General features: G+C 48.2%; 1 protein-coding gene across 1 annotated transcript in view; it reads right to left on the bottom strand.

Moving 5' to 3' along the window:
• Positions 1-17,205, bottom strand: part of NCMAP (non-compact myelin associated protein) — a 48,171-nt gene extending 30,966 nt beyond the window's left edge. The window contains 1 exon segment of the mRNA XM_070383090.1: positions 17,125-17,205. The gene's annotated coding sequence lies outside the window, so the exon portion shown is untranslated.
• Between the last annotated feature and the right edge of the window lie 581 nt (positions 17,206-17,786).

Genomic DNA, 17,786 nt, shown 5'->3' with positions numbered 1-17,786 from the left:
TCATCCCATTTTTTCTCCTTCTTCCAGGTCAGCTGGGTATCACTATCTCCATCTTACAAGTGAAGAAACTGTAGTGCACAAAGGTTAACTAACTTGCCTGAGGTCACACAGCCAGCAAAAGTGATTTAACTACCTGGAGTTTCATTCTTTTAACTCTTTTCAGAGTTCATTCTTTTAACCACTCCACTCCACACCTTCTGCTCTATGAAGGTGCATTATTATTATTATTTTGCTAGGATTTTGTCAGGTGGAGAAAGGAGGAGGGACGTTGTGGCTGGGAAGAACAGTGAGCATGAAGACTGGGAGATGGGGGTGAGGATGAACACTTTAGAAAGGGAAGTGTGAGACTGGGGAGGGGGGTGGGGCAGCGAGCCGGGTGGGGCTGTGAGGGTCCCAGCACAAAGGAGCTGAGTGTTCAGGGAAGGTCACAGTGGAGAGTGAATGTGAGGGATGTTTGGGGATTAAGGTAGGGAAGAATTTCCTGCACAGGCAGATGCTAGCACACTTTACTCTCTCCAGAATCCCTACGTCGCAGATTCCACGTGAGCTGTTTGAAAACTAGGAGCCTCAGAGCTCCTGACCTGGCTCTGCTGGGCGCCCTTTGGGAAGTTACTGAACCTGTCTGAGCCTCCATCCCTTTCCCACTCCATGGAGGTAATAAACAGGACCTTCTTCATGAGGCAAAAACGAGGTTATGAATATAAAGCCCCTGGCAGAGTGCTCGGAATAAAGCAGCCCTTTGAGATCTCATTTCTCTCCCTTCCCCAGCCTCTAGGAAGGTCTCCTCAAAGCCCCAGGCTCACCCCAATTGAGGCTAAAATCGGCTGAGAACCGCCAAGTTCCCCCTGGAGGCCCCAGGTCAGTTCGATGAGGAAGAAGGGAGGTACCCAAAGTGTCAAGCTATCCAAAGAGCGTCCAAGACTGCGGAAAAATGAGTAATTATAATTTATGTCCTTCTCCTTCCTGCTGTGTCAACTCGGGGTTACATAACTGAACTTCTCTGTGAGGGAGCCCTTGGGGGCCTCCAGGAGGCAGGGTTGGCGGTGACATAAATAAATATTTCTCTGCTCTCTGCCCCGGGCTTGGGCTCTGAGCAAACACCACAGCCTGAAAGGGAGGCCATGACAAGGAGGAAGCTGGGGGAGGTGAGTTCAGGGCTGCGAGTCAGGAGACCTGTGTTCCAGGCCCAGTCCTGACCGGGAGGACGTGGACATCAGGCGACTAGTGAGCTGGGAGGAGAGATCACGGTGTGATCTGGGGAATGCTGGGACCCTCGGGCAGGTCTTTCCAGACTGCTCCCTGCATCCAGGCCTGGCATTCGAAGCTCTTCCCATCTCTCTCCTGTCTGCTCCCCCATTCCCCCTTGGCACCGACATGCCCCTAACCTTGGACTACTGAGTCCCCCACAACCCCATAGGATTTGTCTCTCTCCTGGAAAGTCCTCTCCTCTCTTTGACATGGTGGTGTGGTGAAGGTGACAGAGGTGGGGGTTTAGAGTTAGACATGGGCTTGAAGGAGAAGAGGGAGACAGGGGTGAGATGGTTGGATGGCATCCGGATGCAATGGACATGACCTTGGGCAAACTCTGGAACAGGGTGAGAGACAGGGAAGCCTGGCACGCTGCAGTCCATGGGGTTGTAAAGAGTCAGACACGACTTGATAACTGAACAACAATGGGCTTGAATTCTGACCTGAGTGTCTTTAGGCTTGTGACTTAAGCTCTCTGAGCCTGTTTCCTCATCTGTAAACTAGACTTGGTGATTCCTGTCTTTTTCCTGGTTGCAATAATCAAATGAGATAATCATTGCTAATAATAACCGGACTCATCTCTTCCATGCAGCCTCTATGCGTGGATGAATTCATTTCCCAAGGAGGTCCTAAAATAGAAAGGAAGACAGACCTGTTTGCTAATTATAAGACTTTCATGTGATAAGTGCTATAAGCAAAGTACCTAAGAGGTGCTGGGAATTCTCAGAAAAGACTGACCTACTTGAGATCCGGGGGAGACTTTGGACAGATCCTGGAGGAGGAAACTAGTACTTATTATTATTAGTCCACTATGCCTCAGGCTGAAGCTCCAATACTTTGGCCACCTGATGCGAAGGCCAATGCATTGGAAAAGACCCTGACGCTGGGAAAAACTGAAGGCAACAGGAGAAGGGGGCGGCAGAGGATGAGATGGTTAGATAACATCACCAACTCAATGGACATGAATTTGAGCAAACTCCGGGAGACAGTGAAGGACAGAAGAGACTGGCATGCTGCAGTCCATGGGGTCACAAAGAGTCAGACACGACTTAGCGACTGGAAAACAAGCATCAGTCACTCTCCTAGAGGCTTGAAAAGCACTGCTAAATGCCTTATGCATGCAAAACCCTCATAAATGCCTGATTTATTTATACAATAAGGTTAAATAATTGTACCTGCACTTGTACCACAATTTTTTAGTCAAAACTCAGGACACTTGTCCTCAGTTCAGTTCAGTCGTTCAGTTGTGTCTGACTCTTTGTGACCCCTGGACTGCAGCACACCAGGCCTCCCTGTCCATCACCAACTCCTGGAGTTCACTCAAACTCATTTCTGTCGAGTTGGTGATGCCATCCAACCATCTCATCCTCTGTTGTCCCCTTCTCCTCCGGCTTTCAATCTTTCCCAGCATCAGGGTCTTTTCAAATGAGCCAGTTCTTCACATCACGTGGCCAAAGTTTTGGAGTTTCAGCTTCAGCATCAGTCCTTCCAATGAATATTCAGGACTGATTTCCCTTAGGATGGACTTCTTGGATCACCTTGCAGTCCAAGGGACTCTCAAGAGTCTTCTCCAACACCATAGTTCAAAAGCATCAATTCTTCGATGCTCAGCTTTCTTTATAGTCCATCTCTTACATCCATACATGACTACTGGAAAAACCACAGCTTTGACCAGAAGGACCTTTGTTGGCAAAGTAATGTCTCTGCTTTTTAATATGCTGTCTAGGTTGGTCACAGCTTTTCTTCCAAGGAGAAAGCATCTTTTCATTTCATGGCTGCTGTCACCATCTGCAGTGATTTTGGAGCCCCCCAAAATAAAGTCTCTCACTCTTTCCCCATTTATTTGCCATGAGGTGATGGGACCAGATGCCATGATCTTCGTTTTCTGAATGTTGAAGTTTAGGCCAACTTTTTCACTCTCCTCTTTCACTTTCATCAAGAGGCTCTTTAGTTCTTCAATCTCTGCCTTAAGGGTGGTGTCATCTGCATATCTGAGGTTGTTGATATTTCTCCCAGCAAATCTTGATTCCAGCTTGTGCTTCATTCAGTCCGGCATTTCACATGATGTACTCTGCATGTAAGTTAAATAAGCCGGGTGACAATATACAGCCTTGACGTACTCCTTTCCCTATTTGGAACCAGTCTGTTGTTCCATGTCCAGTTCTAACTGTTGCTTCTTGACCTGCATACAGATTTCTTAGGAGGCAGGTCAGGTGGTCTGGTATTCCCATCTCTTTCAGAATTTTTCACAGTTCATTGTAATCCACGTAGTCAAAGGCTTTGGCATAGTCAATAAAGCAGAAGTAGATGTTTTTCTGGAATTCTCTTGCTTTTTTGATGATCCAACAGATGTTGGCAATTTGATCTCTGGTTCCTCGGCCTTTTCTAAAACCAGCTTGAACATCTGGAAGCTCATAGTTCATGTACTTTTGAAGCCTGGCTTGGAGAATTTTGAGCATTGCTTTGCTAGCGTGTGAGATGAGTGCAACTGTGTGGTAGTTTGAGCATTCTTTGGCATTGCCTTTCTTTGGGATTGGAATGAAAACTGACCTTTTCCAGTCCTGTGGCCACTGCTGAGTTTTCCAAATTTGCTGGCATATTGAGTGCAGCACTTTCACAGCATCATCTTTTAGGATTTGAAGTAGCTCAACTGGAATTCCATCACCTCCACTAGCTTTGTTCATAGTGATGTTTCCTAAGGCCCACTTGACTTTGCATTCCAGGGTGTCTGGCTCTAGGTGAGTGATCACACCATCATGATTATCTGGGTCATGAAGTTCTTTTTTGTACAGTTCTTCTGTGTATTCTTTCCACCTCTTCTTAATATCTTCTGCTTATGTTAGGTCCATACCATTTCTATCCTTTATTGAGCCCATCTTTGCATGAAATGTTCCCTTGATATCTCTAATTTTCTTGAAGAGATCTCTAGTCTTTCCCATTCTATTGCTTTCCTCTATTTCTTTGCACTGATCACTGATGAAGGCTTTCTTATCTCTCCTTGCTATTCTCTGGAACTCTGCACTCAAATAGGTGTATCTTTCCTTTTGTCCTTTGCCTTTCACTTCTCTTCTCAGCTATTTCTAAGGCCTCCTCAGACAACAATTTTGCCTTTTTACATTTCTTTTTCTTGAGGATGGTGTTTATCCCTGTCTTCTGTACAATGTCACGAACCTCTGTCCATAGTTCTTTAGGCACTCTATCTACCAGATCTAATCCCTTGAATCTATTTGTCACTTCCATTGTATAATCATAAGAGATTTGATTTAGGTCATACCTGAATGGTCTAGTGGTTTTCCCTACTTTCTTCAATTTAAGTTTGAATTTGGCAATAAGGAGTTCATGATCTGAGCCACAGTCAGCTCCCGGTCTTGTTTTTGCTGACTGTATAGAGCTTCTCCATCTTTGGCTGCAAAGAATATAATCAGTCCGAAATCAGTATTGACTATCTGATGACGTCCATGTGTGGAGTCTTCTCTTGTGTTGGTGGAAGAGGGTGTTTACTATGACTATTGTGTTCTCTTGGCAAAACTCTGTTAGCCTTTGACCTGCTTCGTTTTGTACTCCAAAGCCAAATTTGCCTGTTACTCCAGGTATCTCTTGACTTCCTACTTTTGCATTCTGCTGCTGCTGCTGCTAAGTCACTTCAGTCGTGTCTGACTCTGTGCGACCCCATAGATGGCAGCCCACCAGGCCCTGCCGTCTCCAGGCAAGAACACTGGAGTGGGTTGCCATTTCCTCCTCCAATGAAAGTGAAAAGTGAAAGTGAAGTCGCTCAGTCGTGTCTGACTCTTAGCAACCCCATGGACTGCAGCCTACCAGGCTCCTCCGTCCATGGGATTTTCCAGGCAAGAGTACTGGAGTGGCATGCCATTGCCTTCTCCCACTTTTGCATTCCAGTTCCCTATAATGAAAAGGACATCTTTTTTGGGTGTTAGTTCTAGAAGGTCTTGTAGTCTTCATAGAACCATTCAACTTCAGCTTCTTCAGCGTTACTGGTTGGGGCATAGACTTGGATGACTGTGATATTGAATGGTTTGCCTTGGAAACGAACAGACATCATTCTGTCATTTTTGAGATTGCATCCAAGTACTGCATTTCAGACTCTTACGTTGACTATGAGGGCTACTCCATTTCTTCTAAGGAATTCCTGCCCACAGTAGTAGATATAATGGTTATCTGAATTAAATTCACCCATTCCAGTCCATTTTAGTTCACTGATTCCTAAAATGTTGATGTTCACTCTTGCCATCTCCTGTTTGACCACTTCCAATTTGCCTTGATTCATGGACCTAGCATTCCAGATTTCTATGCAATATTGCTCTTTACAGCATCAGACTTTACTTGTATCACCAGTCATATCCTCAACCGGGTGTTAGTATATTGGGCACCTACCCACCTGGAGAGTTCATCTTTCAGTGTCCTATCTTTTTGCTTTTTCATTGTCCTTGCAAAGGATCTAGGGGCAATGAAGAGTCCAAGAGGAGAACTAGAAGCTATAGAATGAATGTAGAAATGCCAGAATTTGCAGGACAGCCCAGTGGTTTCTGAATCATAGACTTCTTTCCACAGTGCCTGGTGTGGCCATGCACTTGCCATACAATAATTGTCTAACAAGTGCTTAGTGGATTGAGGGCAGTGTGTGTGTGTGTGTGTGTATTTTCCACTCCTTCATGCTGCTGGGATATTCTACTGTAAAGAAACAGAAGCTACTACTGTCTCCCCTAGGGATCCTTTGTTGGAGAAAAAATTGCTGAGACCTTGGCCTTCTGCATGGTGTCTCTCTTTTATTCCAGTACCATCCATCTACTTCTGTCTGGTCACAGAATAAAACCATCATTCTCTGTCTTATCAACCAAAGTCTTCCATGAACCTTTTCCAGTTTTATCCACCAGCACCTGTCTCCTCCCTTTCTTCCCAACCCTAGGCAGGAATGAGTGACTTCCTGTCTCCCTAAACTCACCCATGCCTCACCTGTGCCTCCCACACTGGGAAGCTATTACTAGCTGCACAGTTATCTCCCCACTGAAGAGATGGAGTCTGTTTCTCTACTCCCTTGAATCTAGGTGGGCCCCATGACTGCTGGGACCCCTAGGATATGGCAGAAGTGATACTGGCTGTTGGGGTTAAAGCCCTTCAGGGAGGCTTCTGCTTCCTGCCTCTAAAAATGCTCGCTCCTTCTTGGAACCCAGCTGACATGCTCTGAGAAGCCCCAGGCTTGTGCAGAGGCCATGGGTAGATGTGCTAGTTGACAGCCCCAGCTGTGCCCTCAACTGACAGCCACGTGTCACTAAGCCGCCACGTGAGTGAGCCACCATAGACACCCAGACCAGCTGAGCCTTGAGACGTGAATGTCAGGCAGAAACCACGTGTCAGACCCCAAGTGAGGACCTCTCCACTGAGTCCGCTCAACCTTAGAGCTATCAGGCCACTAGTTCTTGGAGCAGCTGGTTACACAGGGACAGACAATCAGCACATTGGCCTTTCCTCCAGTGCCGTCTTCCCAATGCTACCCCAATCTAAACCTTCCTTGGTCATGACACCCGACTGTCTTCTCCTCCCCAGGACACCTCTTCCACCTCTGACTACTTATAATAATTGTTTGCACCAATTATGATGGCTTGAGATCCCTGGACCGACTTTTCTTTTAAAACATTAAAAAATAACCTGTAAACAGAAATGTTTTATTATTTCTGAAAATGGAAAACTTGCCATCAATAGAAAGCAACAAAATAAATTAGATGAAACAGATCAATGTCATTCTAGCTGGACAGTGTTACCTCCCAAATTGTCTGGTCCCAAGGCAGGTCTTCTGTTTAAAAAGATGGAGTGAGTGTTGTAGCCAGACTCTGAGATTCAGAATCCAGGTAGTTACAGCAGACCAGCGTCTGGATCCCTGGATCACATGACCGTGGTCATGTATCCTTAAATTCAGTAGTTCCACGAAGCTTCATGATTCCTTCGCCTTCCTGACTATGGCAGGTGCCAGAGCTCTCCAGTCTGCAGTGTTTTGGAAGCCTCCGGCCTTTCCAATATTTTAAAAGAATCGGGTGCATAAAATCCCTTCCTACCAAAAATGCTGATTTCTATTTCTGTTTCTTGCATTGACCCCTGACTTCCGACAGCTCCTGCAGCAGCTCCTGGGTTTGTTTCTTTTATTATTTAAGTAGTTCCTTCAGAGTATTTTCAATGTGGGTCTTTGTGTGTTCCACCTTCTAAGGCTTTATTTGTCTAAGAATATTTTTAGTATGACCTCATGTTTGAATGACGATTTGGCTGCCTTTAAAATTCTGGATTGAAAGGGCTGTCTTCTTTCAATTCTTATAATAACATTATTCTTTGACTTCCTTGATCAAGTGTTGTTATTGAGATGTATAACATCAGTCTAAATCTTGGCGCTTTGTAAGGGAGGCTATTTCTCTCTGCCCTTCCTCTTTGTCTTTCAGATTTTCAATTTTATCACGATATTTTGTGTGGATTTTTCTGCTGTTGGCGACTCCATGAGTCCTTTCAGTCTGATTTCATTCATTTTCCTTTAATCCTGGAACATTTAATCTCCATTATTTCTTCAGTTCTTCCTTATTCTGCATTTTTTGTCTTCTCTCCTTTCAGGACACCTACTTTTACTCTCCGTCTCTCTTTGATTTTCTTTTTCATTTGTTATCTTTTTATTTTTTCCTGCTTCCTTCTGGGACAGTTCTCAATCTGATTTTCCTCTTTACTGAATGCATGCATGCTAAGTCAATTCAGTTGTGTCTGACTCTTTGTGACCCTATGGACCATAGCCTGGCCAGGATTCTCTGTCCATGGGATTCTCTAGGGGAATACTGGCATGGATTGCCATGCCCTCCTCCAGGGGATCTTCCTGACCCAGGGATCTAACCCACGTGTGTCTCTTATGTCTCCTGCATTGGCAGGCAGGCTCTTTACCACTAGCACCAGCTGGGAAATGTTAATTCAATTGTATCCAACCTGATATTTTAACCATCTATTGTGTCCTTTATTTTTTTTTTCACTACAAATTTGTTTTTTTTTTCTTTTGTGCCAGAACCTGATTCAGAGTTAATTTGACAGCCATATTGGCCCAAAACGTATAATGAGGCAATGTGAAGCATTTCTGAATGAAGAAGTGGAGAAAGGAACAGGCTGAGAGACAGCAATGTCTCTTTCGTCGCTGGGGCACAGGGTCCGGCTGGATTGCAGAGCTCTGTTCTGTTTACGGAACGTGAGAACAGAGCGCTTTCCTCTGTGGTGCTTAGACCTGCGGCTAAGTAGAGGGGAGGCGAGGACTTCTGCCAGGTGTGTCCTTTATTTTAAGTAGTATATCTTCCATGGGCTTCCCTGGTGGCACAGGGGCAAAGAATCCGCCTGCCAAGCAGGCATCACAGTTTGATCCCTGGGTCAGGAAGATCCCCTGGAGGAGGAAATGGCAACCCATTCCAGTCTTCTTGCCTAGAAAATCCCATTGACAGAGGACCCCGGGGTGCTGCAGTCCATGGGGTAGCAAAAGAGTGGGACACCCCTTAGCAGTTAACCAACAAAAACTGGAAGTTTCATAGCTAATCTTGTGCTTTGGTTGTCTCCTATGACTTGTCCTTGTATTATTCTACAAAGGTCTTCTCTTGTCTTTTTAATAAAGATAATAAAATTATCATGCTTTACTTCAAAATCTTGGTCCATCTACTTCAATCGTTCTGCTTCAGATGACATATGCTGCTTGATTTACTGTCTCTTATAACAGTTGTACTTCTTAGGCATCTAATTATTTTGGTGAGTGAATTCAGGTTCCCCTGGGGATACTTGCTCTCAGCCCGGTAATATGCCCTGCGGAAGAGCCAGAGGCACTTGGAAAAGAAAAAATGAGCCCAGGGGCAGAGAGACACAGACTCCTTCAGCCACTCTCTTCTGGTTGGCACGCTGCCTGTGTGTCTGCCAGGCTTCATCTCTGAGTTCCAGGGAGCAGCAGCCTTGGCAGGAGGTCAACTCCTTCGGAGGGATTCTACAGACTAGGGTGGGGGCTGGGGTTGGAAGGGCATTGATGGGCAAGTGAATACCTGAGCCTTGGTCTGTTTTGATTGATTCCTCATCTCAGCAGGGCTTTGAGCTGCTCCAGGGGCTTCCGTGGTGACTCAGTGGTAAAGAACTTTCCTGCCAATGCAGGAGACTCAGATTCGATCCCTGGGTCAAGAAGATGCCCTGGAGAAGGAAATAGCAACCCACTCCAGCATTCTTGCCTGGGAAACCCAATGGACAGAGGAGCCTGGTGGGTTGCAGTCCATGGGGTGACAAAACAGTTGGACATGTCTTAGCGACTAAAACAACAGCAGACTCCCCCAGGGCTGTAGCTGCCAACTTCTGCACTACAGGGACAGGAGGCAGTGACTGTCCCAAGACAAGGAGCAGGGACCCAAAGCGGGTAAGTGTCTTTAGAGAACAGTGCAGACGTCAGTCACTCATTCCACACTGTAAGTGTGTGTACCACGGCACTGTGCCAGATGATGGGGGAGACCGTGGGATACGGTCCCTGCCCTCGCGGGGTTCACGCTCTGATAGCAGACTAACAGACTCAGCCTAGTTCCCTACTAAGGTCCCCATCCTGGTCCTGCCTTTCGAGCATCTCACTTAGTCTTTCTAAGCCTCAGTTTCTTCATCTGCAAAATGGAGATGAAAAAAATATCATCTTGCTTTTCTTTAATTGACATACCTCATGCTTAAAGATAACTAAATTTGTCAACCTTGATTCTAGATTCACATTCTGCCACCTTTTCTTCTGGAGGACGGAGAAGATATCTCAATTTTCCCCCTACTCTCCCATAGGGTTAGGTTTTCAGGAGACAATTCATGCCAAGTGATTACAAATGATTAGCAAATGCCGAGCACCCTGAGAGCTCTCAAAAATATGAATCGCTGTTGTTATTATTACTCTGACCAATGACATCGTTTCTGGGGATTAGGTAGGAACATGGAGCTGCTTCTGTACAATAAATCAATCCTCTTTTGTCCTCTGGGCAAACCAGTTACCGTTAAGGTCTGAGACTGGAGAGAAGACCAACGTAGGGCACCTACAGTTTCCACAAAAGAGGACAGACTGGACTTGGCTCTTGGAAAAGTTTTGGTCAAGAAATAGTGAGAGGGAGGGAGAAAAGTTGGGAGGGAGGTGAGGAAATAAACCAAGTGACATTTTCCAGAAAGAACTACTAACACCACCACAGGCATTAGGAGTTTGGATAACTAGTCCCTTTTCTGCAGTTTCTTGCCTGTTCTTTTTTTTTTTTTTTTTCTTAATTGCTGAAGGGCAGTACAGGGAGGAGGTTAGGACTTCCTGGAATCTCAGCCTAGCTTCTGCCTAGCCTCAGGGTCTGCATCTCTCCAGGACCCAGGAGACCAAGTGCCCAGGGCTCACAAGACTTTTGGGAAACATAAAAATGTTTCTTATTTCTTTCAAAATCAGAAGAAAACAGGAACTTTTAGGATGAAGAAAATGTTTTAATGTACCAATACAGTTATTAATATAACTGAATGTTTTTTATGGAGCAAGGGGCCACCAAGGCAAAATGGCATCCCGGGTGAGCTCTGTGACCGCCAGCCCTCTGGGAACCTCGGCAGCGAGCGAGGGAAAACCACTCACTTCCTGGGCTGCCGTGGGTGGGAAAGGGACGGAGGCATGTGGCGCATTTAGTGCTGTGTGGGCCCCAGCAAACCCTCAGCAAGCAGGAATTAACCACTGACCATTTATCTCTCTCTGAGACCTGAAGGCTAAAACCTTAGGAATATCTGAAGGAGCATTAGGGGATCAGGGATAGCAGCTGAGGGAACAAGTTACACAACTGCATTTTTAATTTTTTATTCATTTTATTTATTTTTCCGCCATGCAGTGCAGCATGTGGGATCTTAGTTCCCCAACCAAGGATCAAACCCATGCCCCCTGCATTGGGAGAGTGGAGTCTTAACCACTTGTGAACCACCAGGGAAGTCCTCATAGGGTTAATTTTTTTTGGCTGTGCCACGGGACATGTGGGAACTTAGTTCCCCAACCAGGGATCAAACCCACGCCCCCTGCATTGGAAGCACAGTGACTTAACCACTGGACCGCCAGGGAAGCCCCACACTATTGCTTTTTATTGCACAGCAGACTGAAAGAGATGATCCCTGGTAGAGGAACAGATGGGAGCTGCGGAAGGCCAGGCCGCATGTGCTGGGGGCTCTGCAAGAAACTAGACACACAGCAGGAAAACGAGGTCTCCCTGAACTTTCAGCACAGGCCAGAGGCAGGTGTTAGTCTTGACGAATGAGTGAGTGACTGAGTGAATGAATGAATGATGGGTGAACTGTGGAAGAACTGAAACACCCTGATGCTCGTTGGCCCGAACAGCTGACTCAGTAGGTACCGAGACAAGCTTCTCTGAAGGGGAAGGGAAACGCATCTTTATAAGTTAAGGGCCTTGGATAGCATCCCCTTTAATAAATTGGGAAACCGAGGCTCAGGGAGGTGATGTGGCTTGAACAAAATCCCACAGCTCAAAAACCGAGGCCTCCCTCCCTGCTCTGCGCCCCATCCTCCCGGCTGGCTGAGGCTGCCCTGGCCATCCAGGGTCTGACGGACCCCTGACATGCCAGGAGCTTCCAACCCTGCCCCCTCCACCTCCTCGAGCCACCCACTGGGTACCATAGGACCTGGCAGCCCTGCTGAGGGCCCCAACGGCTCAGGAGTGTCCGGCCCAGGCAGGAGGCTCCTCACCACAGGCCTGGAAGCTGGCTGAAGAACAGGCTTCTTCTGTCTTTAGAGATCGGCACACCCCCTTTTCCTTCCTTAGGCCAAACTACAGCCACCAGCCCCGGGAGCATCAAACCACAGGAGAGGTTCCAGCCCAGCTGCCATGCTCTGGTCCTACCCCTCAACTGTACTGACACCCAGCCCTGCTGAGGAATCCACGGAGACTTGCTGACTGGCAGGCTCTGGCCTTGGCTTGGTCCCCTTTCTCCCTTCCTGCCTCCTCCTGCCCACGGAGGACCTATCGTCCTGATGAGGAACTCCTTTGAAAAAAGACAAAGCAGGATCCACCCTGCCAGATCCCGAAGCAAAGAGTGGGATATCAGAAACCCAGACGCCAATGACTGCATCAGGAGGCCGGATGGATGGAGATGCAGAAACCGATAGGGCAGTGCGCTCTGTGCTTGGAGGTGGTCCAGGACAAACAAACCCGCCACTGATTCTGGGCTGCCTGCAGAGGCCCTGGCATGGTAGCCTGCAGGGTCCACCCCAGCACAGGCACTGCTTGGCCAGCAATACCTGGCCAAGGTTAGAGAGATTCCTGCTTTGGATTATTTTTCTCCAATATCAAACATATATCTTTTAAAAAGTAAATTGAACATATATAACTTGGGGTCTTTATTTTCAATATATATGAGGTTTTTTTTTTTCTTCTTTTTAATTAAAAGGGTTTACTGGGCAACTTAAAATCCACTTAACCTTTCCTTTTTTAACCTTCCATTCTATTTTATTGGAAGACTGGAAAGTAAAGGGAAGTGTTGTAGTATTCATATTCCCAGAGAATCTCCCAGATCGCTGTAGTGACAAAGCACTCGGATAAGGAGACTTGAGTCTCCCCTAACAGTTCTTCACTGGGTATATCTCATCCTTTCTGGACTCCAGTTTCCTCACCTGAAGGAGCCCTCTATTATCTTTAAGGGTTCCTGTAGCATCTATTTCTGCTTTATTGACTATGCCAAAGCCTTTGACTGCATGGATCACAACAAACTGTGGAAAATTCTGAAAGAGATGGGAATACCAGACCACCTGACCTGCCTCCTGAGAAATCTGTATGCAGGTCAAGAAGCAACAGTTAGAACTGGACATGGAACAACAGACTGGTTCCAAATAGGAAAAGGAGTGTATCAAGGCTGTATATTGTCACCCTGCTTATTTAACTTCTATGCAGAGTACATCATGAGAAACGCTGGGCTGGAAAAAGCACAAGCTGGAATCAAGATTGCTGGGAGAAATATCAATAACCAACAAAGGTCTGTCTAGTCAAGGCTATGGTTTTTCCAGTAGTCATGTATGGATGTGAGAGTTGGACTGTGAAGAAAGCTGAGCACTGAAGAATTGATGCTTTTGAACTGTGGTGTTGGAGAAGACTCTTGAGAGTCCCTTGGACTGCAAGGAGATCCAACCAGTCCATTCTGAAGGAGATCAGCCCTGGGATTTCTTTGGAAGGAATGATGCTAAAGCTGAAACTCCAGTACTTTGGCCACCTCATGCGAAGAGTTGACTCATTGGAAAAGACTCTGATGCTGGGAGGGATTGGGGGCAGAAGGAGAAGGGGACAACAGAGGATGAGATGGCTGGATGGCATCACCAACTTGATGGATGTAAGTCTGAGTGAACTCTGGGAATTGGTGATGGACAGGGAGGCCTGGTGTGCTGCAGTTCATGGGGTCAAAAAGAGTTGGACACGACTAACCGACTGAACTGAACTGAGCTGATTGGAGAAGACTCTTGAGAGTCCCTTGGACTGCAAGGAGATCCAACCAGTCCAACCTAAAGGAAATTAGTCCTGAATATTCATCAGAAGGACTGATGCTGAAGCTGAAACTCCAATACTTTGGCCACCTAATGTGAAGAACTGACTCATTTGAAAAGGCCCTGATGCTTGGAAAGATGGAAGGTGGGAAGAGTAGGGGACGACAGAGGATGAGATGGTTGGATGGCATCACTGACTCAATGGACATGAGTTTGAGTGAACTCCGGGAGTTGGTGATGGACAGGGAGGCCTGGCGGGCTGCAGTCCATGGGGTCACAAAGAGACAGACATGACAGAGCTACTGAACTGAATTGAACTGTAGCTCCTATACCCTGTGATCCTGCAGGATAGGGATCAGACTGGATGTTGCTTTCCTCCTCTCAGAGCCTAGGGGGTCGTTAGAGGGCTGACTATCCGGCTGGGAGAAGCAGCACAGTGTCCAGGCCTGTCCCTCAGGTGTAAATTCTACCAGCAGGGGATTCTTCCCTGAGAAAAGACCTTGATGGTGGCAGGAGAGAAGGCAGAGGCTCAGAAGATGTGATGGGGGACACGCCTTTCAAGGTAGGGGGTGGGGATTGGATGGGAGATGAGGGTGGCGGTGGGGAGGTGGTTAGGAGGGGAGAATTTGGGGTGTCTACATCACTTCTGTAAAGAGATGCTCTCTCTGGAAAATCAAAGCTCTCCTCTCAAAGCCAAGAGCCCCAGTCCTCAGCCTGGGTTCATGCATTCCACAGACATTCACTGAATGCCTGCTCTGTGCAGGGGCACTGTTGTAGGCAGGCATATGGTGAGAAAGGCGGCAGGCTTACTCCCTGAGTTTACAAGTCAGTGGGAAACACAGATATCCAACGATTATGAGCAATTATGGAAAGTGCTAAGAGGAAATGTTTTGAACTTGGCTCTTGAGAGAGATACAGTGCTTCCCATGTCCTCTTGATGTGTTTGCCCAAATCTCTCACCTCCAGTTCAGATCTCTGCTTTCCTAGTCACTGCAGGGAGATGGAACCCTCAACAGGCTGCCTGCCAGGACGTAAGACAGGCTGTAGGCTCCTCACTTGGCTAAGAGTGGTTCCACCTCGAGGACACAGCTCCCTCCCGGCCTGAGGCAGCAGTGGCCATGGTCCACAGGAGGAGACAAAGGACTGTGGGGATAAGCTGTGGGGATAAGCTTTTCCCCACAGAGCAGATTTCCCCAGAGACCCAGCACGATCCCCTGGCCCAGCTCCCCATGAGCTTGGCTCAGCACGCACACCTGGGGGGGGTCGGCCCTCCTGGCCCCACACGGCCCCCTTCAGCTATCTCACCAGCAGCCAGGACACAGCAGGACCAGGTGAGAAAGGTCCCACTGCCATGAAGGGGCCACGGGAGCCCCTTTCCCGCTTCCTCTTCCGTTCTCATCAGGCACCCGCCGTCCTTTGCTGTCTCTTGGCATCCCTGACCCCTGCAACTTGGGGATGGACACTTAGAGGATGTGAGAAAGGCATCTGACCTACCTAGAGTTCCAGCTGCTCCATCTACTGCCATGTGGCCACCAGGTCAGGATTCCAGCATTCTGTGTGCCTTCCCCTACTCTGCGCTCTGGCTGAGCTTATCATGTTACTCCCTTGCCCCTCTCAAGAAGGGGTGCCCCAAATCTGTTGCTTTGGGCTTATCTTAATCTGTTACACCGCTCCATCCACCTAGACCACCGTCTCCTATCCATACCCATCTGTTAGGGCCTGGCCATCTCTAAATTCACTATTTATTGACTACTTGCCACACGCCAACTGTGGTACTACATGCTCACTTACCGTTCATTCATTCAACAAATGCGCGGTGAGACCTACTGTTTTTGTTGTTGTTTAGTCTCTAAGTTGTATCCGGCTCTTTTGTGACCCCAGGGACTGGAGCCCGCCAGGCTCCTCTGTCCATGGGGCACCATATAATGGTGAACAAAGAGACGTGGCCCCTGACTCCAGGAAGCTACAGTCTGGTGGAAATTAACAGCTCATTTTTACTGAGTGCCTATAATATACAGACCTTGTCCTAAGCACTTGTCAGATAATCAGATGAGGATCTGACAATATGTCAAAGAAATTGCCTTGTTTACAGAGTAAAGCAAACAATAGAGAAATGCAAAGTCCTGCCCAAGACTCCCTTGTAGCTCAGTCGGTAAAGACTTTGCCTGCAGTGCAGGAGACCTGGGTTCCATCCCTGGGTTGGGAAGATCCCCTGGAGAAGGAACTGGCAACCCACTCCAGTATCCTTGCCTGGAAAATCTCATGGACAGAGGAGCCTGGTGGGCTGCAGTCCATAGGGTCACAGAGAGTAGGGCACGACTGAGCGACTAACCCTTACTTAAGGGGCAGAGCAGGGATTCCAACGCCCAGGCTGACTGATTGCAAAGCAGAAGCTCTTAGCACTATGCTTTCTTTCTTCATGGCTGTTGTTTCGTTACTCAGTCGTGTCTGACTCTTTGTGACCCCATGGACTGTAGCCTGCCAGGCTCCTCCATCTATGGGATTTCCCAGGCAGTCTTCTTCAGGGGATCTTCCCCATGCAGCGACTGAACCTATGTCTCCCGCAGCGCCTGCACTGGCAGGCCGATTCTTCACCACTAGCGCCACTTAATCCCACTTCCTCCAAGGAAACTTCCCGACTCTCCTCCCAGACTAGAGGGATTCCTAGATTCTTGGAAGCCCGCCTAGTATATGACACACCCATGTCCTCCTCCTGACAGGTACCCAGACCACAGAACGTGTCCCGCCTCCTTTCTCCAGAGCTGCTGAGTTGGCTGATCTGAACTAGAACCCTGGGTTCTTCCTCCTAGCTGTGAGTTTTCATTGTAGATACTCCTCCAAGAGGGGCTTCCGCACAGGGCCGACCCTTCCAGATGCCCATTTCACAGATGAAGCCAACAGAGGTCCTGAGTGCTTTAAAATCATTTCAACCTCCTGGCTGGCCGGGTCTCTTTTCTTCCGGGGAGTCTCGGCCCCTCCGCCAAAGGCTTAGTGAGGGAGGTGGGACAAGGAAACGACTCGCCTGCCAGATGCTCGGGTTAACACGCCCCAAAGGCGGGCTTCTCCGCGAGGGTCGAGCTTGCGACGCGTGTCCCGTCCCCATTTCCAAAGCCCGAAAAAGACAACCGACCTTCCTCTCCACTCGGATCACAGCCCACCGCCCTCCAGGAGCAGACCCCAGGCACTTCCTCCAACGAAGGGGGAGGGGGGTGGGTGGGACTTGGGGACCCCTCACCTTCCTCTCCCGACTCCCCTCCGAGGATCGAGGCCGGCAGGTGGCCTGTGACCCGCCGCGCCCGAGCCGGACCGCCCGTGCCCCCGGAGACTCGGGGTCCCCCACTTTCCGCTGCTCCTACCTGTTCGGGGGAGCCCCGCGCACCGGCCGCCGCCCCGCTCCGCCTCCCGCCAGCGCCGCAGAAGCAGCCCGGGCTCCGGCTGCCCCGGGATCCCGCCCCCGGCCCCGCCCCATCGCGCGCAGGTGATCCCGGGAGGGGCCCCGTTGCCCCCGCGGTCCCTGCCTTGGGGGCCGCCCCAGGGGCGCCAGGCTCGGGGCACTGGCTGGGCGGCGCTTCCTGGCCGTGTCCTCACGCTTCTCCGGGTCCAGGCCCTTCTTGGGGTTCCAGTTCGCCCAGCCCAGTCCCTCGGTCCACCAAGGCCACTTCAGCCAGGGCCGAACGGGAGAAGGAGCTTTACAAACATGCCAGGCTAGCTAGATGTGAACTGCAGGGAGTTCGTTAGGTGTCTTTTTTATTTAAAATAATATTTGTGGCCTTAAATTTTTTTTTTTATTGGAGTATAGTTGATTTACAAAGTTGTGTTAGTTTTACTTATGTAGCCAAGTGGATCAATTACACAAATAGATATATCCGCCCTTTATTTAGATTCTTTTGGAATATAGGCCATTACAGAGTATTGAGTAGAGTTCCCTATTCTATACAATAGATTCTCATTAGTCATCTACTTTATCTGTATAATGTCATCTATTTTATATATAGTAGTGTGCATATGTCAGTTCCGA

This window comes from Bos mutus, chromosome 2, assembly GCF_027580195.1.
Source record: "Bos mutus isolate GX-2022 chromosome 2, NWIPB_WYAK_1.1, whole genome shotgun sequence".
Classification (NCBI taxonomy): domain Eukaryota; kingdom Metazoa; phylum Chordata; class Mammalia; order Artiodactyla; family Bovidae; genus Bos; species Bos mutus.
The sequence above is the reverse complement of the archived record's forward strand: the minus strand, read 5'-3'. Positions and strand labels throughout refer to the sequence as shown.